Source organism: Diabrotica undecimpunctata, chromosome 1 (genome assembly GCF_040954645.1).
Source record: "Diabrotica undecimpunctata isolate CICGRU chromosome 1, icDiaUnde3, whole genome shotgun sequence".
NCBI lineage: Eukaryota > Metazoa > Arthropoda > Insecta > Coleoptera > Chrysomelidae > Diabrotica > Diabrotica undecimpunctata.
The window spans coordinates 79,138,586-79,164,587 of record NC_092803.1 but is presented as its reverse complement, the minus strand read 5'-3'; positions in this window follow the sequence as shown (position 1 = coordinate 79,164,587).

The window sequence follows — 26,002 nt, the reverse complement described above, 5'->3', positions numbered from 1 at the left end:
CAGTTTGGTATTTTAAGTTTTTCTATGTCTTTTTCAACATCCTTCTTCCACCTGGTTTTCGGTCTGTATTTCTTCCTTTTCCCTCCTATTCCTCCCATTAGCATTCTTTTTGGCAGTCTCGTGTTTTCCATCCTTTGGATGTGTCCCAACCATCTCAGTCTTTGTGACTTTATGATCCCTACGATATTCGGCTCTCCATACATCTCCTCTAATTCCATATTTGTAGTCTTATTAGTGTCTTATATATTCTTATTTTAGCCCTTTTAGATATGTTTTTGCTTCTTAATAAATTGTTTAGTGCAAAAATACAACGGTTACCGGCCGTAATTCTCACTTGGATTTCTTCCTTCATATTAGGTCTTCTCGTGAATGTCGCTCCTAAATACTGGAATATTTCTACTTCTTCGAATTTATATGTTTTTTCATCTGTTATTACTGTCAGATATTGTTCTTGTAGGTAATCTCTTTCTGTCCATTCCATATATTTGGTCTTTTCTTCATTTATGTACATTCCTTTCTTTCTCGCTTTCATTTCTAATCTTTTTATTATTTCTTTTAATTCTTGCTTACTACTTCTGGCTATCAGTACAATGTCGTCAGCGAATGCTAAGCATTGGTGTTTTCTTTGATATATAAGTCCTGACCTGTTGATTCCAGCTTCTCTGATGGTAACTTCGAGGACGATACTAAACAACAGCGATGACAGTGGGTCTTCTTGTCGCACCCCCTCACTGATCTCAAACTTATCTGTTTCTTCGCCATTTATTTTAACCTTATTCTCTCTTTTTCGGAGTGTCACTTTTACCATTCTTATCATTTTTTCACTAATTCCCATTTCACGTAGTGCTGTGTATATTTCTTTGCGCTTTATCCTATCGAACGCTTGTTTAAAGTCGATGAATAGGGCCATTGTAGGTTTCCCATATTCGTAGCTTTCTGCTTGTATTTCGCGCAGTAGGAAAATTTGATCCACTGTGCTGCGCCCTCTTCTGAATCCACATTGATATTTCCCTATGTCATTATCTATATTTTGAGATAGCTTATCTTTTATATTACTGCAAGTATTTTATATGCAAAATTTAGTAGGGCTATTCCCCTGTAATTGTGGCATAAACTTTTGTCGCATTTTTTGTGAAAAGGGCACAGTGTCGCTTCGGTTCATTCCTTCGGTAATTTTTCTTGTTCCCATATGTCTTTTAGCAACTTTTCCAAATGCTTAATTAGTACTGGTCCTCCATATTTAAACATTTCAGCTGTTACTTCATCTCTTCCTGGGCTCTTATTATTCTTTAGTTTCTCTATTATTTCTTTTATTTCTTTTTCGTTAGGCGGTCTTTCCTCTATTCGTTCTTGATCGACATTTTCCTTCACTTCTTTTTCCTCTTCATATTCTGTTGTGGGAATTTCATTTAAAAGTTCTTCAAAGTATTCTCTCCATCTGCTCAATATTTCTTTGTCACTTACTAAATTTCTTCTATTTTTGTTTTTGTAGTGTACAGGTTTTTCTTGGTACCCCTTTTTCTCATTTTTCACCCCTTGATATAAGTTTCTAATTTCTCTATTTTTATAGCTCTGTTATACATTTTAATTTATCTTCATTGTATTTTCTTTTCTTAGATCTTATTATTCTTTTGGCTCTTTTCCTTTGTTCATTGTATTTTCTCTCTATCTCTGTTGTTTTTTCTTGCATCATTTTCATTCTTAATTTATTTCGTTCATCTAGTTCCATTTTACATTCATCGTCGAACCATTCTTTGTGTTCGTGTTTTATATTTCTATTACTGGCCTGAGCTGTTTTGGTCATACATACTTTTATTTGCATCCATGTTTGTTCAATATTCCTACTTTCTGCAATATTATCTAATCCCCTACTGACTATTCTTTCATATTTATTTTGTTCCTCTTCTGTCAGTAGTCTCACAGGTTTAGTTGCTTTATACTTTTTCTTCCGCTGGTTTCTAAGTACTGGAATAAGTTGTTTCATTTGTATTCCAACTATAAAGTGATCTGAATCTGCATCTGGACCTCTGTATGTTCTTATGTTTTTTATACATTTTTGCATATCTTTTTCGACAAGCACATGATCAATTTGGTTTATGGTTTTCCCATCCGGTGATCTCCACGTTCCTTGGTGTATTCTTTTGTGTTGGAAGTATGTGCTCATAATGATCATATTTCTTTCTTTCGCGAAATCAATTAGGAAGTGACCATTTTCGTTGGTTGTTTCATGCAAGCTGTATTTCTCCATCTATGATTAGCTTCTGGAATCCTATTTTTACATGTTTTCCATTATATCTCTCTGCCATAGCCTTACTTCTGATTTCTTTCTGGATAATTCTTTCCTCCTTTGACATATCATCATTTATGTAGATTCGCTCGTCTGTTTTTTTTAGTTTATTTTTATTTTTCATTACTTCAATTTTGTTCTTCACGCTGTTAAGTTCTACTAAGGTAGTATTTTCTCCTATTTTTCTCGCTCTATTTACATCTACTGACACTTATAGTTCTTTTTCTAGAAAGTTCTCTACGGCCTCTCGCAATAGTTTTTGATCATTTGTGTCAATGTTTAGTCCTTGTATTACTACATTTTTCCTCTTTTTTTCTCTCTCCAGTTTCTCTATTTTTTTGTTTATATATATAGGTTACGAGCAATGTCCAAAATTGAACAAACCTAGCATTGTACGGAAAATCTTGTCCACTTCTAGCATTGTACCCCTTTACTGTAAAATCTCCGAAATAGACATAATCGTTGGACTTTGTATAAAATAATGGCTGTATAATGTTTGAATTTCAATAAGTAGCCATGCGTCAAAGTCTGGGAGAATATGACAGATATCGATTCAGAACAATTATTCACGAGGTTATAAATCCATAATTAATTAGCGCTTATGACTTCTTGATTGTAGGATTAAATTATTTTAAATTATAAAACACATCTCTTGAAAATCTAAAGTGTTTTACAAACATCTTCCCTGTATTATAGTGATTAAAATATTTCATTAACATTATCACTCTATTACAGAACAATTTCTTCTTATAATTTATATTTTAGTTTGACACAACCTTTTATCACATTGTCCTTTCGAAAAAGAACAACTCTATATAAAAAGAAAATATGCAAATATCAAATAATTAACAACAACAACAGAAATGTTCGATTTTTGATTTGGTGTGTCGCTTGTCAATAATAATCGATTAGAATCGATAAGCGTTTCGATAATCATTTTTAATTTTGATCACTTCGGACATTGTACAGCTTGGGGGTACAATGCTAGAAATGGACAATAATTTCCGTACAATGCTAGGATTGTCTAATTTCGGGCTTTGCTCATAACATATGTATATATATATATATATATATATATATATATATATATATATATATATATACATATGCCACGTTTATGCCACGAATCTTACATTCGGGTAAGTTTTTTATAGTTTTTTACAGCCTTTTTGGCACCATTCAGTTTGTTACAACATAGTAATTTTCTTTGTAGACCTTGATAAAGGTGGCAAAAAACCACCGAAAGCTTGGATTCAGAATAAATAGTACGCCTTAGCAAAGCTCTATTTTTTATTGACTACCACACCCAAAAAGAAAAAAGTATTTACATATATATATATACATATATATATACATATATATATATACATATATATATATATATATATATATATATATATATATATATATATATATATATATATATATATATATATATATATATATATATATATATATATATATATATAGCTATCTATAATGGAGGAACTCTACAGTAACATAAATGAAGCATTAAATAACAATCAAACAAAAGTCAGAGTCTTATCAGAACAGCCAACGAGTAAAGACGTTAAATTCTAATTATTCGTTTAACTGTTTTTGCAAAGTTAAAAACGCGTTTTGTGAAAGTGTTTTATTTTAATGATAAACATTGGTAAGGTACCTTTATCTCAAATAATATCGACAACTATATAAATAGGCCAGTATTTTATGGCTCCAAATAATTAATATTTTGGCAAACAAAATATTAATTTTTACATCATGGCATCATCATCTACGTCAACTCAAACTAGTTCTGTACCAGACCAACAACCTGTGCAACCTAAAAGTTACTCTTCCGTTACCAGACAACCAACTACTAGTGTTTTTCCGTCAAGAAATCAAGCAATCGTATTTGATGCAATAGACAACACTAAAATTGAAGATTACCTTCACAGTTTAAGCCTAATAATTCGACCAATCAACATTATTTTCTGTTCAAGGATATCCAACAACAGAATATGCATTTACTTAGAAAATGAAAAATTGGTCGATGATTTTATTACCAACCACGAAAAAATCAACATTAATCAACAATTCTTGCAAGCACGTCGACTAATCACCCCCAGCCAACGGCTAGTACTTTCTAACGTATGTCCGTCCATTCCACACTTAATCTTGGAATTTGAATTGTAAGCACTTGGTGTCAAATTTTGTCACCCCTATCTTTTCTACGGATAGGGACTTCAAGTCCTGAATTCCAGCATATATTAAGCTTCAGGCGGCAAACCCACATATCCCCTTTAACCAACCATACCTTACCCGATTCTTTTGTTATTACTTATGAGGAAACATATAGAATATACTTATCTTTAGATAACCAGATTTGCCAAACATGCAAAAACACCAAGCACTTAGCAAAAGACTGTCCAGCAAAGGTATCTGTATCAGGCGACACAACTTCTATACCTCACAATATAGAAGTCGGTCAGAACCCTATTGATAATAGTAACAATCAGGTGACTAAAGAAGTAACCAGTACCATCCAACAAAATCAAACCCAACTGAAGGAACAAACTGTGCAACATAAAACACCAAGTACAAAACTCCTAACTAATCAAATAGAAACAGATCCAGTACCACAAAAACGCACAGTTTCTAAGCGTTTTACACCTTCCCCAACTCGTTCATTAGAACACCTCTTTAAATTACCAAAAAACAAAGAGAAAAAGATTAAATTAAACCAAGAAAAGAAACCAACAAAGACGCTAGAGGAAATGCTGAAACCAACAGAAGAATTATTTAACGACCAAAACTCCAATTATCCCTTAAACTATAAACAACTAATAGATTTCTTCGTAAACTGTACAGGATCTTCGGACCCACTAAGTATGGCAAAAATATATAAGAATGAAATTTCTGAAGTCACAGATCTACTGGCAAAAATTTACTCTAAACTAAATGACAGAAAAATTAAAAGTAGATGCACCCAAATTAGAAATAAAATTCTTCGACAAATTGATCCAAACTTCCATATCAAAGCCGACAGCGATACCTCTGTAGACACATACTAACATAATAATAGTATTCAGCAGTTTAATTCAATGGAATCTAAATGGGTATTACACCCATTTAGAAATGTTGCAAATATTAATCTCAAAATACAGACCAATGATTCTATGTTTACAAGAAACTAATTTTAAAAGCAACACTGTACGTGAACTAAAAAACTTTAATTGTTTTTTTAAAAATCGACAACATGCTAAAATAGCCAGCGGAGGAGTAGCGATATACATAAAGAACGACATTGATAGTATAGAAATACCATTAAAAATAAACCTTGAGGCAATTGCAGTCACAATCAAAGACGTAACTACCTTTTCCGTATGCAACATATACATTCCCCCCAACCAAGAACTTAACCATAATAAAATATCGGACCTCTTAGATCAAATACCTATTACACGACTAGTTGTCGGAGACTTCAACGCACATAACCCTTTATGGGGTTCAAAAAAATTAACGAGTCTCGGTAGAAAAATAGAATCCCTTCTGGAAAAATTTAACCTAAATCTATTTAATGATAGACAAGACAACCGTTTCGACATTAGATCGGGTGAAGGTTCTGCTATTCACTTGTCTATATGCGAACCATCAATAACTCATATGCTTTCATGGGATGTATTACTGAAGCCATACGATAGCGATCACTACCCTATTATAATCCATAACGAAGAATCATCTACAGCTATACCTGAAGTAAAATGGAACTTGAAAAATGCTGACTGGAAGAAATTTCAAAACCACATCCAACACAACTTGCATGTCATAAACCAAAACAGTAATGTGAATAAAGAAGTAGATTTTATTACAAAACTGATAATAGATTCAGCAGATAAAAATATTGGAAAAATTAACTTCGCCAGTAAGTTCCACCCAGTTCCTTGGTGGAACCAAGAATGCAAACAAGCAATTCAACAATCCAAAAAAGCATTTAATAAATTCAAACGACAGAAAAATGAACAAAACTTATTAGAATTCAAACGACTACGAGCTATAGCTAGATATACTATCAAAAAAGCAAAGCGCGAATCTTGGATAACATAGGTTTCAACAATTGACAGTTCTACTTCAATGACAACTGTATGGAAAAAAGTAAAAAGAATATCTGGTACAAAATCACACAAGTCGATAAATGTGTTAGAGCAAAATAATGTAATATATAAATCTCAAAAGGAAATATTAAATATACTGGCATTAGGCTATGAAAAAAACTCAAGCGATGCGTACTATTCACCAAATTTCTTAAAGAACAAAATAAATGAAGAAAAATCTACCATAGACTATGAAGATCAAAATAACAGCGAAATAAACTTTCCAATATCGATGGATGAATTATTAGAAACGGTAATGAAAAACTGTAAAAACTCGTGCCCTGGGCCAGATAATATACATACTATTTTTCTAAAAAACCTCACCTACTCATCTAAAGAATACTTACTCAGCATGTTCAACCTAATTTTCTCGAAAAATGTATTTCCAGAATCCTGGAGAAATTCAATAATAATTCCTATTCCTAAACAAAGTAAATCAAAATCAGATCCCGAAACATATAGGCCAATATCTCTTACTTGTAGTATGTGCAAAATGCTAGAGAAAATAATAAATAACAGACTCATATTATGGTATCTGGAATTAAAGAAACTAATTATACCAGAACAAAGTGGCTTCCGAAAACGTCGTTCTACTGTAGACAACCTTATTGATCTAGAATCGGAAATACATGAGGCTTTCGCAATTAAACAACACTGTATTGGAATATTTTTCGACATTAGTAAAGCCTACGATTCAGTATGGAAATATTTAATTTTGAAAACGCTCAGCGAATGGAAAATAAGAGGTAATATACTCAAATACATATCAAACTTATTAAAAATAGACAATTTCAGGTCAGAGTAGACAGCGTATATTCCTTAACAAAAAATCAATAAAATGGTATACCACAGAGCTCGAACCTTAGCACTACTCTGTTTCTTGTAGCTATGAATTCTATTACCGCAAAAATTAAACATCCTGTAAAAGCTAGGCTATATGCAGATGATTTAGTTATACTTTGTAGAGGAAAGAACCTAACAACCATCCATAACCATGTCCAAAAAGCCATAAATCAAATTGAAGAATGGTCATTTACAAGTGGTCTTCAGTTCAATACCCTCAAAACCAAAGCAGTATGAAAAAACATTTAGAATATTTAAAAAAGACATGTCAGCCTGGAATAAATTTGTTACGATCACTCGCAAACAAAAAGTGGGGCGCCGCCTCTTCTACATTACTACATATCTACGCTCCAAACTACGCTCCAAACTGGACTAAGGCTCAATTGTTTACAACTCCTTCAAAAAATCGTACTTAAAAACAATAGATGTTATTTAAAATATAGGCCTCCGAATTTCCTTAGGAGTACACTACACAAGTCCAATACAAACTCTATACTGGGAAACCAGTATATACCAAATATGGTAGCTGTTTCAAAGTTTACACCGATGCCTCCAAAAACGAAGACGAAACTGGGGCAGCAATCTACTCATCAGATTATACAGAAGCTTACAAATTACATTCATATACAACAACGTTATCAGCTGAACTGTATGCGATACTAAAAGCACTAGTTCTGATAGTTAACAAAAATAAAAAGAGAAATATCATTATTACAGATTCTCTCAGCTCAATAATGGCATTAAACCAAGTCTACTGTAATCATCCACTACTCCTTCTCATTAAAAAGGAACTAAAACATCCAGAAAATATGAACATTAAAGTTAATTTTATATGGGTACCGTCATATACTGGAATCGAAGGAGACGAAGTTGTAGATAAAATAGCAAAAAATGCACCGACTAACCCAAACGCAGAAGAGAATACGAAAGTTTTTCACACCGATCTGAAAGCATTCTTTAAAGAAAGGATTAATTCAATATGGCAGGATACATGGAAGAACTCCCCAACCAAGCTGTACGAAATTGATAAGAATTATAAAAAATTCCCAACATTTAACAATAGAAGAGAACAAGTAACCTTCACTCGCCTCCGGATTGACCATACTCGGTTAACACACGACTACCTACTAAAACGTACTGACAAACCTGTGCGTGACATGTGTAAAAGTGTCTTAACGGTAAAACATTGTTTATTGCAGTGCCCCAAGTACGATGTGCAACGCAAATTGTATAATATACCATCAACATTAAACAGTGCTCTTGGAAAAGACAGTAATACTAAAAATATTTTCGCCTTTCTCAAAGACTGCAAGCTGATATCAAAAATCTAATATTTTACTGTGTATAGATCCAGGTTTATTTCTATTTATGTATTGCTATAGTTAATATTCTATTATTAAGTTCTAACTCTGTATCACAATCCATACACTCTAATAACCCTGCGTGGTTGATGCGTCATATAAGGAAAAAAGTCATTTCAAGTATTTAATTGGTGACTTTAATGCCAAAGTGGGAACGAGAAACGACAAAAAACAAGTAGTGGAAAAGTATGGAGTCGGTGATAGATATGAGAGAAGGGAAAGACTGGTTCAGTTTGCACACTACCAAAACATGCCAATTGCAAATACATTCTTTAAGAAAAACTCGAACAGCAAATGGACTTGGGTAGCACCAAATGGAATTACTAAGAACAAAATTAACTTCATTGTAACCAACAAGACTGCAAAAGATGTCACTTTAATAAATAAATTTCAAACAGGGAGTGACCATAGACTAATCAGAGCAAAAATTGTTCTAGAACTGAAACTAGAAAGAATAAAATTAATCACAGGGCCCTGAATGAGCCACCGAAAGGCGTGTTTATTTTGGTCTCAACAAATTTGCAAATTTTATGCAGTAATTATAACAGTTTATTTATAAATAGTTAAGTGACAATTACGTGAAACACCAGTAAGTGAACACATCATATTAGTTTTCATTAATATAACGTGATCAACCAGTTTTTGGTTGATTTTTAATTTAACAGTTATCAATGAGATACGACTCAAGAAATATTATTCCAGTTTTACTACCTGTTTAATTACTAGGCAGGTCCGTATTATTTTTAAACACATGTTCCGTGTTAAAATCAAAAATGGAACCTAATATTCAGAGTCTCTCTAACATACCACAAGTATCGCAATTACAGACAAATACCAATAAAACCTATTCATCAGCAGCTTCTACACAATTTCCCTCAAAACACCAAGCAATTGTCTTCAGCACTTTAGAAAATACTCGACTGCAAGATTACTTAATTCCTTTGGGCAACCTAATTCATCCCAAAAATATTATATTTTCCTCCCGACTTTCCAATAATCGGATTTGCATGTACCTTGCAAACAAAAAAATCGTGGACGAATTCATGCAAAACCATGGACACATACAAATCCAGAACAATATTGTACAAGCTAGAAGATTAATCTCACCAGCAGAACGTATTGTTTTTTCAAACGTATGTCCAACAATACCACACAGTCTGTTAGTTGATTATCTACAAAGTATTGGACTTAATATGGTCTCTCCTGTCACTTTTCTGAAAATAAGTTCCACCCTTCCGGAATATAATCATATTTTAAGTTTCAGAAGACAAATATATGTCAGTCCCCATAATATCTCCTTACCCGACTCATTCACCTTAGACTTCGATAATACAACATATCGAATATTCTTATCTGAAGAAACTATGGCCTGTTATAACTGCAAAAAGTCTGGACATATCGCCACCAACTGTCCCGATAAACTAGAATCAACAACAAATTTAATTGATTCTAATAACAGTCAATCTACTACTCCTTTCACCCCTGACATCATGCCTCAACCTGCATCAACATCCATATCAAACGAACAAATTTCCGTCCAAGAAAAATTAGCAAATAATCTGAGCAATCCTAATGGTCAAGAAGAAGTTAACACCTTGGAAAGCTGCAAAGTAATCAATATCGATCTTCAGCCAAAACGTAGTATCAATGATGTTCTTACGTCTTCAGAAACAACTCATACAGAAAAATCATTTGCTGTACCTACATCCAAACCTAGAGCCAAGAAAGTTAAAAGCAACGAGGAGCATACATGCATAAAATCAACAAAATCATATGACCTTGAACCTGCCAAAGATTTTATCCAAAATCATTTACCCACATTTGTTCTCAATTTTGACCAATTAAATCTACTTCTAAGCAATGTTAGCGGCGTGCAAGATCCTTCTAACATAATTCAAGAGTTTACTTCTGACCTTTTGGGATTAGTTCATATGTTAACTAAAGTTCATCCGCAATTAAAAGATAGATCAACCAAACGTTATATCACCTTCTTACGAAAGAAAATCCTCCGACACTTGGGTAACGACATCTCTGAATCCGAGGGCGAGTCATCTCAGGTTAACCCGTAAATTCATATTTTTCGTATATAATACAATTCACTAAACTACTGCAATGGAATATAGATGGATTTTTCCATCGACTCCCAACCTTACAAAAACTTATTTCTGAATTCTCTACCGAAATAATATGTCTCCAAGAAACAAATTTAAACCCCCAAAAAAACTATAATTCCAAATATTTTAACATTTTTAGAAAAGATAGAGTACATGACAACAATTTCTCTTCAGGCGGTGTTATGACACTTGTCAAAAAATCTTTGGTTGCAAATGTTTTTCCTGTCAATAGTAACATTGAAACTATAGTTATAGAGATCACCGCTCCCGTTCCAATTTTTATGTGTAACATTTACCTTCCATCTAGTTCTTCAGCTACATATGAAGATTTAAAAAGCCTTATCAAACAGATACCCTCTCCTCGAATCATCGTAGGTGATTTTAACGGTCATAACTTTATTTGGGGATCTAAGCGTACTGATCACAGAGGAAAACTTCTAGAAAAGGTAATGCAGCATCTTCAATTAAATTTTCTAAATGATGGTTCACCTACAAGATTTAACATCTGCACTGGAGAATCCTCCGTGATAGATTTAAGCCTCTGTGATCCAGGTCTTGCTCCGCGTCTCTCTTGGAATGTTCTCGAGTATACTTATGGTAGCGACCATCACCCTATTACCATTAAGAATCTCTCAGGTCAGCCTTGCCCAATATCCTTCTTGCCCAAATGGAATATAAATTCGGCTAAGTGGATCGATTTTGAAAATTATATAGATAAGGCTTTGGAGAGTCTTATACTGAATGATAATATTAACGATTCTTTAGGTACTTTTAATAGTGTCATTCTGCAGAGTGCGGAGCTCTTCATCGGCAAAACAAAGCCCATTAAAAATCATGTTTCTGTGCCTTGGTGGAATTCGGAGTGTAACGAAGCAGTACGTGCCAGCAAAACAGCTTTTAATAGATTTAAGAAGCATAAAACACTCGAAAATAAAATTAACTCCAAAAAAATGAAGGCCAGAGCTCAACGTTTAATAAATCAACCAAAAAAATCCAGTTGGGCCCAATATGTTTCTAGCATTAACAGCTCCACTCCTGTAAGAGAAGTATGGAAGAAAATACGTAAAATTTCTGGTATAAAGGAGTCATCCCCAATATGTAGTCTCAAAATAGGTAATCAAATTGTCACCTCTCCTCTTGAAATTGTTAATACATTAGCTAAAAACTACAGAGAAATGTCTTCCAATGAAAATTTTGACCCTGTATTTCTGGAAAATAAACTAGAGGCCGAAAGGTCTAACCTCAATTTAGAAAACTATAACATTCCATTAAACGCTCCTCTCACGTTACAAGAACTAAACAACTCACTGAACGATCTAAAAGAAACAAGTCCTGAGCCTGACGATATCCCAAGTATTTTCTTAAAGCACCTACCCACTTCCGCTAAAAATTACATGCTTCAATTATTTAACTTCATTTGGCAGCGACACCAGTACCCATCTGTTTGGTCAAAATCTATCATTCTCCCATTTCTTAAAAGCCAAAAATCTCGTCTAGACCCCAATTCCTATAGACCGATAAGCCTAACTTGTGCAATGGGCAAGCTACTAGAAAAAATTATTAACTCAAGGCTGATTTGGCATCTAGAAAATTCGAACTTACTTATAAACGAACAAAATGGTTTCCGACAAAACCGATCCGGCATAGACAACATATTGGACCTGGAAAGTGATATTCACGAATCTCTGGCAACAAAACAGCATTGTATCGCAGTATTTTTTGACTTAAGAAAAGCATTTAATACATGTTGGAGATTCAACATTTTGAAAAAGTTACAGTCATGGAACATTCGTGGAAATTGCCTTTATTTTATCAAGAACTTTCTAGAAAACAGATCTTTTCGTGTAAGAGTTAACAACTTCTATTCCGAAATGCAGGAGGAAGAAAACGGTATCCCTCAAGGCTTAATTATTAGTCCTACACTTTTCCTAATTGCTATTAATGACATAATCAAGAACCTCAAAAAACCTTTAAAAGCACGTTTATATGCAGATGACTTGGTGGTTTACGTAAAAGGCAAAGATATTAATTTAAGTTCAACAATTTTGCAAACTTTCTTAGAAAAACTCGAAAAGTGGTCTCGCGATACTGGTTTTCAATTCTCGGTTACAAAAACCGTTGGTATGATATTCTCAAAAAAGAACTTCTCAAATAATCCCAATCTCAAGTTTTTCAATACATCGCTATCCTTCAAATCATGTGTAAAATTCTTAGGTATGTGGTTTGATAATCAACTTACTTGGAAAGAACATATTAGACAATTAGTTACGACTTGTCATAAGAAACTTAACCTAATGAGAACACTGTCAAATAGATTTTGGGGCTCTGACCTCTCTACCTTACTTACAATCTACAGAACTCTAATTAGATCAAAAATTGATTATGGATCAATCGCTTACGCCTCTGCTTCCCCCACATTGTTAAAACAACTAGACTCTATTCACAACACAGCACTTAGACTCTCTCTTGGCGCATTTCGAACGTCACCGGTGGAAAGTTTATATTCTGAAAGTGGGAGCCTTCATTATATCACCGCCGAATTTCCTTAACACTTTCACACGCAACGTCAATAGCCTCAAATGTAAACAAACCTCTATTTAATAATACGTTCACTAATAAATATATAAATCTCTTTACCAATAGTACCAAACATAAGCCTTACTATGAGCGAGTACGGTGTTACCTGAGATGTCTTAATATAGAATTCCCAAATACCTTTCCAATCAATATTAAAAGCTCCTCTCCTTGGATAATTAATACCCCACATTTAAATACTTGTCTAACCCAATACAACAAACATATTAACTGTTACGCAGAGATTAAGAATAATCTAGATCTAATTCTCCGTCAGCATTACGAACATAGCTATAAACTCTTTACAGATGCATCTAAGTGTGATAAAGGAGTAGGTGCTGCATTCGTTACTCCAAGCGATACATATCAATTTCGTCTTCCAACCTTCTTTTCGATTTTCTCCGCTGAGCTCTATGCAATGTTTAAAGCTATCATGCATATAAATTCTAATAACATTCCTAACTCTGTTATCTTAAGTGACTCACTAAGCGCCCTTCAAACCCTTAAACAGATCTATCCTAAAGGTCCCCTTGAGAAACTGATAAAACTAGAACTCATGAAGGCTCAAGAAAATTCTAGGAGTATCAGATTTATATGGATTCCATCCCACATTGGCATTGCTGGCAACGAAAGTGCGGACCAGTGCGCGAGTGAAATTGCTAAATGTGCCGATATAGAAAAAGCCGAGAATCGAAATACCGCGAGTGATATAAAAGCTTTTATAAAAAATCGAGTTTTGTGCAAGTGGAAAAACGAATGGCAATCTTCTCAAACATCACTGAAGCAAATTAAAAATGACGTTACAGCTTGGCAACCCTCAACCAGGAACAGAAGAGAACAATTGGTGATAACTAGATTACGAATTGGACACACGAGACTTACTCACTCATATTTACTGTCCAAAAGTGATCCACCTATTTGTGAAACATGTAATGTACAAATAACCGTTAACCATTTATTAATTGAATGTCATAGATTTGCCCATTTTCGTCTTACATTTAACATACCTAACAGTTTAAGTAATTTATTAGGCACTAATTTTTCTGTTATTAATATTGTAAATTTCTTAAAATCTATAGGAATATTTTATAAACTCTAATTTTGTAATTCTGTAGCCGCCGCTAATAACCATTATGGTGGATGCGGCTGTAATTTCTAAATAAAAAAAAAAATTAATCACAAAACCAACAGTAACTTATATAAATATTAACAATCTAAAAAAACTCAGATCACTACCAAAGGACAATTGATGAAAGATTACATGACCAAATCGACAGCTCTCAATTAATGGAAATCATCCTTGATAGTGCCAAAGAAATCGGAGGCAAGCTTTTTGCTTTTTGCAAAATAAACATAGTAAACTGTCTGATAAAACTAAAATAATGCTAAAACAAAGAAGGCAAATGAAACTAAGTAGCAACATACAGAGATTTCAATACACTGAACTTTGTAAGAAAATAAGGAAAAATATTAAGGAAGACATAAGAAAGTACAGTAATAGACTGGTAGAAAATGCAATCGAAAACAGGAAAAACTATAAGAAAACAATAAATGGATCAATCATTGGGAAGAAGCAAATCGTTGCTCTAATAAACAGGAACACCAGAATTACAGACAAAAATTAAATAATACATCTCGTGACTTAATTCTACAGCGAACTATACTAAAGCCCCTGACACACTTGAAGAAGTAATCAGTAACCAAGAAGATGTACCAGAAGTCCTTTTGAAAGAAGTAGAAATAACAATTACAAAAATGAAAAAAGGTAAAGCAGCTGGAATAGATGGTATAATAGTGGAACTGCTTAAATACGCTGGCAATAAAACCTGGAAAATTTTAGCTGGCATATTTACAAACTGGATAAGATCATCCAGATGAATAACAGATTACTGGAATACAGCAAACATAATTCTCATTCATAAGAAAGGTAGCAAAGAGGATATTAAAAACTACAGACCTATAAGTCTACTACCAATCGTATACAAAAATATTCACAAAGATCATTAACAACAGATTAACAAACGCATTACACTTCGAAAACTAATGAGTAGAGCTAGCATTAACCTTCATAGATTCCGAGAAGGTTTTCGATTCTGTATATCCCAAGGCAGTAATAGAAGCTTTGAGCAACCAAGGCATTGACAAACCGTATATAGAAACTTAAACATATTTATACAGACAAGCAAAAGCTAAGGTAAAAATTTGGGAAAACACTCCAGAATTTCCCACTACCAGAGGCGTCCGACAAGGAGACGCAATATCACCAAAGCTCTTCACTGCAATTCTAGAAAATATATTTAGCAAAATGAACTGGCAGAACAATGGAATATGCATTGATGGAAAATACCTCAGCTATCTAAGGTTTGCAGACGACATCGTTCTGATTGCTAATAATCCTGCAGAACTATAAGAACTTATCAGTGACCTAAATGTAGCTAGCAATGAAGTTGGGCTAAAAATGAACTTGACAAAAACAAATACCATATACAACGGGTTAGTGGATGTCCAAGATGTAATAATAAATAACACCGCACTTGAGACAGTACACGAGTATGTGTATTTGGAACAGTTAATATATAAATCTGGATCCTTACTTCCAGAAATCAACAGAAGAATGAAACTAGCTTGGACACCTTTTGGTAGAAATTCAGTTATATTCAAATCGAAGATGCCAATCCACCTGAAGAAAAAAGCATTCGATCAATGTATACTACTAATCATGGCATACGGCTGCGAAACTTGGACACTAAAGAAAGAGATAATTTAGAAATTTAAAGTTCAATGGAGCGATGCATATTAGGTATAACAAAGAGAGATCGAGAAAGAATAGAATGGATCAGACAGAAAACCAAGGTTACTGATATAATCCATAGAATTAAATCCTTAAAATGGTAGTGGGCTGGACATTTATCGAGAAGAACTGACAATAAGTGGTCCACTAGAATTATACTGTGGTATCCAAGAGGCGCCAAGAGACCAAGAAAATGTCCAAATTTAAGATGGGACTATGACATAAGGAAACAAGCCAGTACAATATGTCACAGAAAAGCGAATTTTAGACAATCGTGGGTAAATATGAAAAATGACAATGTAAGGGAGGCTACACTATAATTGGTAGAATGTGCTGAGAATGATGATGATGATGATGATGATGATAATATATATTGGACAATCACTACAGAAAAACAAAAGAAAGAACATAAAATCAGTAGAAGAATTAAGTTAAGTTGGGCAGCATATCGTAAATTAAAATACATTTTAACATAAGAATTTCTCTTCAGTTAAAAACAAATACCAACCCTGAATGTGTCCTACCAGTCACCATATAAGGCTCTGAAACATAGATGTTGGACATCAGCTAAACTATAAGTGCACTAGAAACTTATAAAAAGAAAACTTTTAGGAATACTTCTAAAGTATAAAAGAACTAACATATAGATTAGGCAACCAATAACAGTTGAGAAAGTATGCTCCTTGAAAAGTAACTGCTCCAGACATAACTACATTCAAACTGGGAAAGCATTTTCGAACATATATATGTAAAGCGTTTGGTTGAAACAGGGTGCCAGTCGTGAACTGAGCTCTACATGTATGATCCATCCCGTTCGATTTTTATCGGTAAAAACGAAATTTCAAAGCAAAAAACCAATACAGGTAATTCGCGAAGTCTACAGCAACTAAATATTTTGAAAGTAAGCATCAAATGATGCATACTGTAATCATACAGATGCGAGACCTATTTGTCGGATACCATTGGGTAAGTACCAATTATTGGTACATACCTTAATATGGTCTACATAGAATTCAAATGAAAAAATTTTCAAGTAAACGGTACATAAAAATAGTATATTAGAAATATAAAACCCATGACTCATTCCCTTACTCACCGGCGACATTGTACCATTTGTACTGCAAAAATAAACAAAATAAAATTAGAACAGAATGACGGTATTAGATTTAATTTCGATTAATAAAATTAATTTACACGTTTTATTACAAAAGATTAAAGTGAGGATACAGCAAACATACGTTTAAATAAAAAAATCAACAATGCTTTTTTTATTCTTAAGCTTTGGTGTACATTTTTTCGTGAAATTACTTAAAGGTTTAACATAAAACTAGGTATATAGAAAACTAAATGTGTGAGAATATGAGTATAGATGAATGTTATAAAACTTGATATATGTTTAAATATAAAAAATAGTCTGCGATAAATCTATTGTATATATTTAAATAAATAAATATTTACCAACTCGCCTGAAGAATAATTGTCGAAACTGGAACACAGCTTCAATCCATAGAACTTCATACCCAAAAAAATCATTATCTTCGTATGCAACAAATACCACACATCTCCAATATGTATATTCTTACATTAATTTATAAGCAATAAAATTAAAATCAATAATTTATAATTATTGTATAATAAAAAAGTACTAAATGACTACAAAGAAAACTTTTCTAATTTACGAAATATTTTTAACATGTTTAAAACTGTATTGGAGAAATGTTCTTAAATTTATCACAAATATTCTAAATATAAAAACGACAAAAACTTTCCAGCCCCAACCGTTGTTTACTACCGAAATGACCAAACACCGACGATGATCTAAATAACACTGAAGAATAAAAATTCGGTGATACTAGCTGGTGATTTCATTTGATAAAAAGTCTTTTACTCATAGCTAACATAATAGCCCAGTCTGGTTATACAAAAATCATCTATTTTACGGCAAAATCTTTCGCAGATATCTGAAGCTTTTAAGACATAGGTGGGGGTTACTAGATGACGAATAGATAAAAAGATACTCCTATTTTTACCTTGCGTTTTTTTTATACAATAATTCATGGTCAGAATTTGATTTTTTATCTATAAGTTTTTTCCCTTATAATTTAAATAAACAATATTTATACCATTTGTTTATATCAAAAATATCTTTATTTTCCCATTTTTTCAATTAAAATTGATAAATAATTTACGGAGATATTTGCAAAAAAGCAGTTTTTTTTTTCACTAATTTATAAATTTAATTAATTTTTTTATTAACAAAATAAAATGTTATTAATACATTTTAACATTAAGGAATTACCGTCCTTTAAATTTGTATGAAATTTCCCCCGATCGGTCAAATAGTTTAAAAGTTATTCAATTTGTTTATCCCTGGGACTAATTATTTAAACCATTGAACTTGCCCTATGAATGATGCTAGACACATTTAACAAATTTCATAGGATTTTTTAAGACTTATACTATCTCAGAAGTTAAATAAATATTGAGTTTTCATCGAAATTATTTACAAAATAAACCATTGAAAAAGGGGTATATTTTTTACTTATAAACAATTGTAATAACTTCTATATTTTTTAAGCTACAGACTTGTACGTATAACCATTAGATAGCTGGTAAAAAAACTCACATTTAACAAAAAAAAAATAAACCTTCTATGAACAATAGGAGCGAAGTTAGCGACAATTTTTTTGTTAATTATATCTCCATTGTTTATAAACATTAAGAAGTAAAATTTGCACAAATTTTGAATGAAAATCTAAACTTTATATTGAATTTTATAGCTATAAAATTTATCCAATTTTTCGAAACTTAAAACCTTTCGAAACGAAGTTACTTTCGAAAGATCGACATAGGAAAGTGGAGGGGAAACTGTTTTAGCTCCTCGCTGCAAAATTTAATATTATGGTTACGGATTTATCATTTAAAACAATCTTCAACAGTTCTGTAGGAATTTCATCAGGTCCATTTGCATTTCCATTTTTAGCGTTTCTTATTGCGTATTCTACTTCTTCTTTCAATATGTCTGGCCCAGTTGCATTGATTATCTGAGTTCAGTTGTTTCTATCGTCTTCAAATAATTCATTCAGGTATTCTGTCCATCTTTTTATTTTATTCTCTAGATCTACAATAAGATTTCCATCTTTGTCTTTAAGTTTACCTATTTGGCATTTCTTTATGCTTCCTGTTATTTCTTTTACTTTTTTGTGCATATTGAACGCATCGTACTTTTTCTCATAGGTTTCCATTTCTTCACATTGTTCTTTAATCCACTCCTCTTTGGCTTCTTTTATTCTCTTTTTTATGTGTTTATTTATTTCTTTGTATTTGTCTGGGTAATTCTTCATCTTTCTTCTTTGTTCCATCAAGTCTAGTATATCTTGTGTCATCCACCCCTTGTTGTTGTTTTTGTAAGATGTTTCTTTCCTACTGTTTGTATAGCTGTATTTATGTACTTTAATTTTTGGTTAACGTTGTTTGTATCGTTAATTTGTCAATATCAGCTCCTGGGTACGTCTTAGTACATTTAACGGCATTATGATACCTCCTTGCTATCATAATGTAGTCTATTTGATTTCTCACTATTTTTTCTTTGGTATGTTGTGGAGATGTCCATGTATATAACCGTCGAGGAGGTAATTTGAAAAAGGTATTTGTTATTACAAAGTCTTCACTTTGGCAAAATTGAATCAATCGATCTCCTCTATCATTTCTGTTTCCAAGCCCATATTTTCCTACTTGTTCTCCTACCTTACCTTGACTCACCTTGGCATTAAGATCGCCCATTAATATGTTGATGTATGGAAAGACTGACTTAATAAGTGAAGACAAACAACCTGCAAAAAAAAGGTTCAGACCTGACAAGTCGAATAGATGAACCAAATTTTAACTTTTAAACCAATATATGTAAAGAAAATAAAAAAAAGTAAAGTTCAATAAATATTGCAAAATTTAATAAGGAAGTGATGAAATATTCGACTTATTTTATCAAAGCAGAAAAGCAGATTAGATTATCATATTTGTAAGAAAAATAGAATAAAAATCAATATTGTCAATTATAAAAATACAAACAATTATAATTAATATAAGGAATATAATAATATAATGTGTAAAAAATTACCTGAAATTTAATTTATAAAATATATAAGTATTATTACATCATTGATATAAAATGAAAAAAGATATGTTGATTTTCCGGGATTTTCCGAGATTTATGGGGAGTGAAAATTATGTCATCATTATTAATACTGCGACAGACTATTCGAGCGAATTAAAAAAAAGTAAGTATTTAGGGTGAATTTCAAATGGACTCAATTTTTCCTAGTTTTCCCATATTTTCCGGCCAGTGAAAACTATGTAGTTATTCATATTTCGACGAGCTATCCCAGAATAAAAAAAAAGAGGCTTGCAGCTGCAAAGGAAGCCGAGATAATGTAAATTTTTACCTACGTGTTGAAATTTGAAGTTCCGATGCCGAACCGTCGTTTCGAAAAATTAGATAAATTTTATAGCTATAAGTTTTAATATGAAGTTTAGATTTTCATTCAAAATTTGTGCAAATTTTACTTCTTAAAGATAATAAGCAATGGAGATGGTCGTAGAAGGTTTTTTATTTTTTAATGTGAGCTTTTTTACCAGATCTCCAATCGTTGTACGTACAAGTCTGTAGCTTGAAAAATATAGAAGTTATTACAATTGTTTATAAGTAAAAAACATACCCCTTTTTCAAACGTTTATTTTGTAAATAATTTCGATGAAAACTCAATATGCATTTAACTTCTGAGATAGTCTAAGTCTTAAAGAATCCTATGAAATTTGCTGAATGTGTCTAGCATCATGCATAGGGCAAGCTCAATAGTTTAAATAATTAGCCTCAGGGATAAACAAATTAAATAACTTATAACATATTTGACTGATCGGGGGGAAATTTCGCAGAAATCTAAAAGATGGTAAATCCTTGATGTTTAAATGTATTAATAATATTTTATTTTGTTAATAAAAAAATTAATAAAATTTATAAATTAGTGCAAAAAACTGCTTTTTTGGAAATATCTCTGTAAATTATTTATCAATTTTAACTAAAAAAACCGGAAAATAAAGATATTCTTGACATAAAAAAATGACATAAATATTGTTTATAGACAAAAATTTATAGACAAAAAATCAAATTGTGACCATAATTTATTGCTTAAAAAAAACCTAAGGTAAAACTAGGAGTATCTTTTCATCTATTCATCATCTAGTATCCCCCACCTATGTCTTAAAAGCTTCAGATATCTGCGAAACATTTTTCCACCTTTTTTTTTAACCAGACTGGGCTATAAGTAATGTACCATTAGTTTTTATGTAAATATTTTAATATATTGGTCGTCAGTTTTGTTAGTTTAGGGATATTTTTATTGAAAGTTTATGAATGTGATTAATTGTTATCCCTAAGAACAATATTATTATGTGTTTATTTATAACTATTCTTCTCTTTGTTTTTATACATTATTTTTTTATTCATCATTATTTTGTAGTAAATTCTCATGTAGTATTATATAGAAAAACAAGTGAAATAAGGACTGGCGGGAATAGAATTGGTAGATTCAATATATACATATACATAATATTAGTTTATAGCATTCTCCATTCCATCGGTTTCCCACATCTAACCTTCTGCTAATCTTCTCTTCTACATGCGTTGTACGTGGCCTTACCAAATTAGTTGTTTAGTTTTAATATCGTCCAATAATGAGTAAATTCACATCCAATATCTCTTTAATTCTTTCGTTTGTCACCTTTTATATTCTCTAAATCCCTGGTGCTCTTCCCTCAAGAAATCCATCTCTGTAGCTGTAATTATCTTTTATATTTTACCTTTATTCTGTCATACTTCATTTCTATATGTTATTATATTTTGATAATAAAGTTATACATTCTATTTTTTATTTTCTTTTTAAATGTTCTGGTCTTATAGGATACTATTAAATACAGGTATGGCTTGTCAGCCCAGCGTATTTTTGTCTTTTATGACCTTTTTGGGTGTTCTGTCTTTAATTATCTGTAAGCTCAGTACCCCAGTTAAGGAATAAAAAAAACAGAACAAATATTATACAGACATTTGAAGGTTCTAAAAGGTACGAAGGGTATCTGATGAAAAATCCGTGAAGAAGTTCACCTGATTTTGTTTTGCTTTTTTTAAACTTTTTGATCCAAAAAAGTTTTTCATACACTATAGAAAAAAATATTGCATATCAAAGTTGTAGTTCATAAATTTTTTTTTATTTTAAAAGTTTCCAAAATAAATTTAAAAACCCTTATTTTTGTACTATATTATATATAATAATATATATATATATATATATATATATATATAATAATATATTAATAATAATAATATATTATAAATGTTAATACCGTTGTTTTTTGCATAACGACAGGTAATATAGCTTGTTAAAATTATGGCAGTTATTGAGTTAGTAAAGTGTTCTAAATATCAAACAGATCGACCAAATAGTTTATAAGTTATTTAATTTGTTTATCCCGGAGAGCGATTATTTAAACAACTGTACTTGCCCAAACAGTCACTCTAGGGGTATTCTGCAAATATCAAACGATTCTATAGAGATTCTATAAGGTTTAGGATAAAAATCTTCAACAAGTTTGTTAATAAAAAACAGTTTAAAAAAAAAGCTGACTTTTTACCTTTTAAATATTTTAATGTTTGATATTTTTTGATGTCACACGGTTGTCAATAGGCTTAATAAAAAGATGGTGAAAAATCACACTTTTCGAAAACAACATAACCTTCTATGACCAATAACAAGAAACAAGCTGAGATATTACAGAGGACGGCTCTCCCCTCCACTTTTTAGTTGCGGTATTTTATAAGTACCGTCATTTTAACGGCTTATAACTTTTTACTTCTTCACTGTGTATGCCATCTATAAGCTGGATTATAAAATATAGATCAACTTTTACTGCTTACAGCTTTACAATTTTGAAGAAACAGGTCTCAATTATATAATGCTACTGACCTACACTCTGGCCTCAAAACAAGAAGACAGTGTACCAGGTCTAAGAATATCAAGGAAAAGGTGACAATTTTAATCTACAGTAACGCTACATGATCTCACAAACTGCCTCTACGATTTATCAGAAAATCAAAAAACCTAGGCTTCTCAAAATATTTGAAGACTTTTTTTCCCTGTCAGTTTGGTATCGTCATCAAAAGAGTGCTTGGATAAACAATCTAGAGTGTTTTTATAGTCAATTTGTATCAAAGGTTAAACAACATTTTAACAGGAGAAAAAAAAGAGAAAGATACCAATGAAACTTCTAACAATAAGACATTGCTGAACTGGTAAAGAACCTGCCGTAATGTGAAAAAATGCAGGAAAACGATGTTAACGCTCAACGGTCAAGTGGTTGAGTGCAGAAGAACAGAACGAACTAACAGACGGCGATATATTGAACATGGTGTGCAAGAATGATGATAAAAACTCATACAACGAAGGGGATGGAAGCAGTGACAAAAATCTGGTCGTAATGAGTTACTCCGAAGCATTTAAGTCGTTCGAGGCTCTACTGTGCTATGTTTAAAGTCAAGAAGATACTTGTGCAAGGTTCGTGATGCTCTTAAAAAGAATGAGAGACATGGCTTCCAAAAAACCTGTACAGTGTGGAAAGCAGCAGAAAATAACCAACTTTTTCAGAAACTACATATTATTCTGTGAGAAAGAAGTTTGTTTCAATTACATATGTTTCTATTTAATTTAAAGTAAATTTTCGTTCAAACACTATAACTCTAATGTGTAACTTTTTGTTTTAAGTATGAAGGATATTGGCTGTATGTATGTACTAAGTTTATATATATATATATATATATATATATATATATAACTTGGTTATTTTTCTCCATTTTTTTTTCGGTCCCTTGCACTTTTTCTCTCCAATTTCTCACACCTATTTCTGACAAGTCTTACTTAACTGCTTCCAACCACTTCTTCTTTGGGCGTCCTCTTCTATTTTTCCCCATTTCTCCCTTCTTCAGTATTGTTTTAACATTTCGATTATCTGCCATTCTTATAATATGACCAAGCCATCTAGCTCTTTGGGCTCGTATTTTTGTCGTAATTGCTGGTTTTCCATACATCCTCATTATTTATTTATTCGTTTGTCTTTTCCAAATATTTTCTGCCCTCTTTATTCCTCCGAAGATTTATCTGAGCACCTTTCCCAGATCTCTACTTTCTTTTCTTCCTGTTGGTTCATTATACACGTTTCGCTGATTACTGTCTCGCAGACTCGCGGTTTAGCTGTTATTGATACATTTTTTGCTTTCAGTAATGTATTTAGTACTAAGTTTATAAATGTTTAATTTTTGATTTATAAGAACAGGAATAAAACTTGAAAACTCTATAATGTTCAGGTTTTTATTTTACTTTTCTTTTCTATGTAATATATTTATGTATTGTATTTTAGCCCTGCTATTAAATGCCTAAAATACTATAACATATTGTATAATTTTAACGCGGCGCGCTGTTTACAGCTAAGTATTATATTTTTAAATCGTCTTGATATCTGGATTTTTTCATATCTGGATCGCTCGGTCGCCATATTGATCCAGATGTGAAAGGTTTTACTGTAGTTATTTAAAAAAAATATATATTTAATAATGTTTCGAATAAACTTTGTTTCGTAATTAAACCATTACAGTAAAACCAAACAAGTAAATTCTCCCTAATGGTACACAAACATTTGCCATAAAACCACATATAGGTACATGAAATATGTCGAGGGATGTTGAATGTCGACATATACATAACAGAATAATCCCCTGTGATATGACATAAGGCCAAAATCCTGGCTTTCTAGCTCCTTATAGGTCGGTATTTAATGCAATATATTAAAGGATTTAACCACAGGGACAAAATGAATTATTAGTTGGAAATAAATCACGATTAAGTAGAAATTATTTAAGAGTATTAACTATGAATTTGTGATGACCTACGGTGCTAGAATTATCCAGAAAATATTTAAATTTTGACTTCAATAATTTTAATATAAATCAGTCGTTTAATATCAGTGATTTATCCACATCTATAATTTAAAAGTGAAGTTAGGTTTGTACAAAAAAATTATATAAAGGTCAATACTCCTATACTTACATATCCAAACTTTAGACAGCTTATGCTGCATTTATGTAGCTTAGGAGCAACACTACAAATTCATATTATCACCTTCCCATTACTCACACGGCAATATAAATATAGATAATAATAATGAATAATAACTGTCATAAGGCCGCAATTATTACCGACTTAATATTGATTTAGGCCATTTATTATAAATTAGCTTCACTGGGCAATAAGACTCATGGTTTAGTTTATTATTTCTGTTATTCTTTTCTTTTTGCTACTTTATTTTTCCAATTTGAGATTTTTATTTCTTCTATATATTTTTAATCTTCTTTTTTCACCTTGTTTTCGGCATACCTTTCTTCTTCTTTTCTTCTATTCCTCAAGTTAATAATTTTATGTAATCTTGGGTTTCACGTTTTGGATATGCCATAAACACCTTAATATTTGTATGTGTACGAGCGCTAAGATATTTAGTTCTCTAAACATCCTCTTTCTATATTTGGTCTTTTTATTGGTATCCTATTTCACAGCTTTCCTCTAAATATTTTCCTGAGAACTTTTTATTATCACACATGGAGCATCACTTGCTCGGATTTGTTCGTCGTCAATGTTTAACTGGCAGATAATGAGTAATTAACCGATAGTGTCATATATTATCTATTTATTTTTTGTGGTGATTTAAACAAACGTCTTCGAAGGAACTGCTCTTGATACCGTGGGTTAGATTCAAAACGTAATTATAACAGTTATATAACAGCCTCACACACCACGATTTTA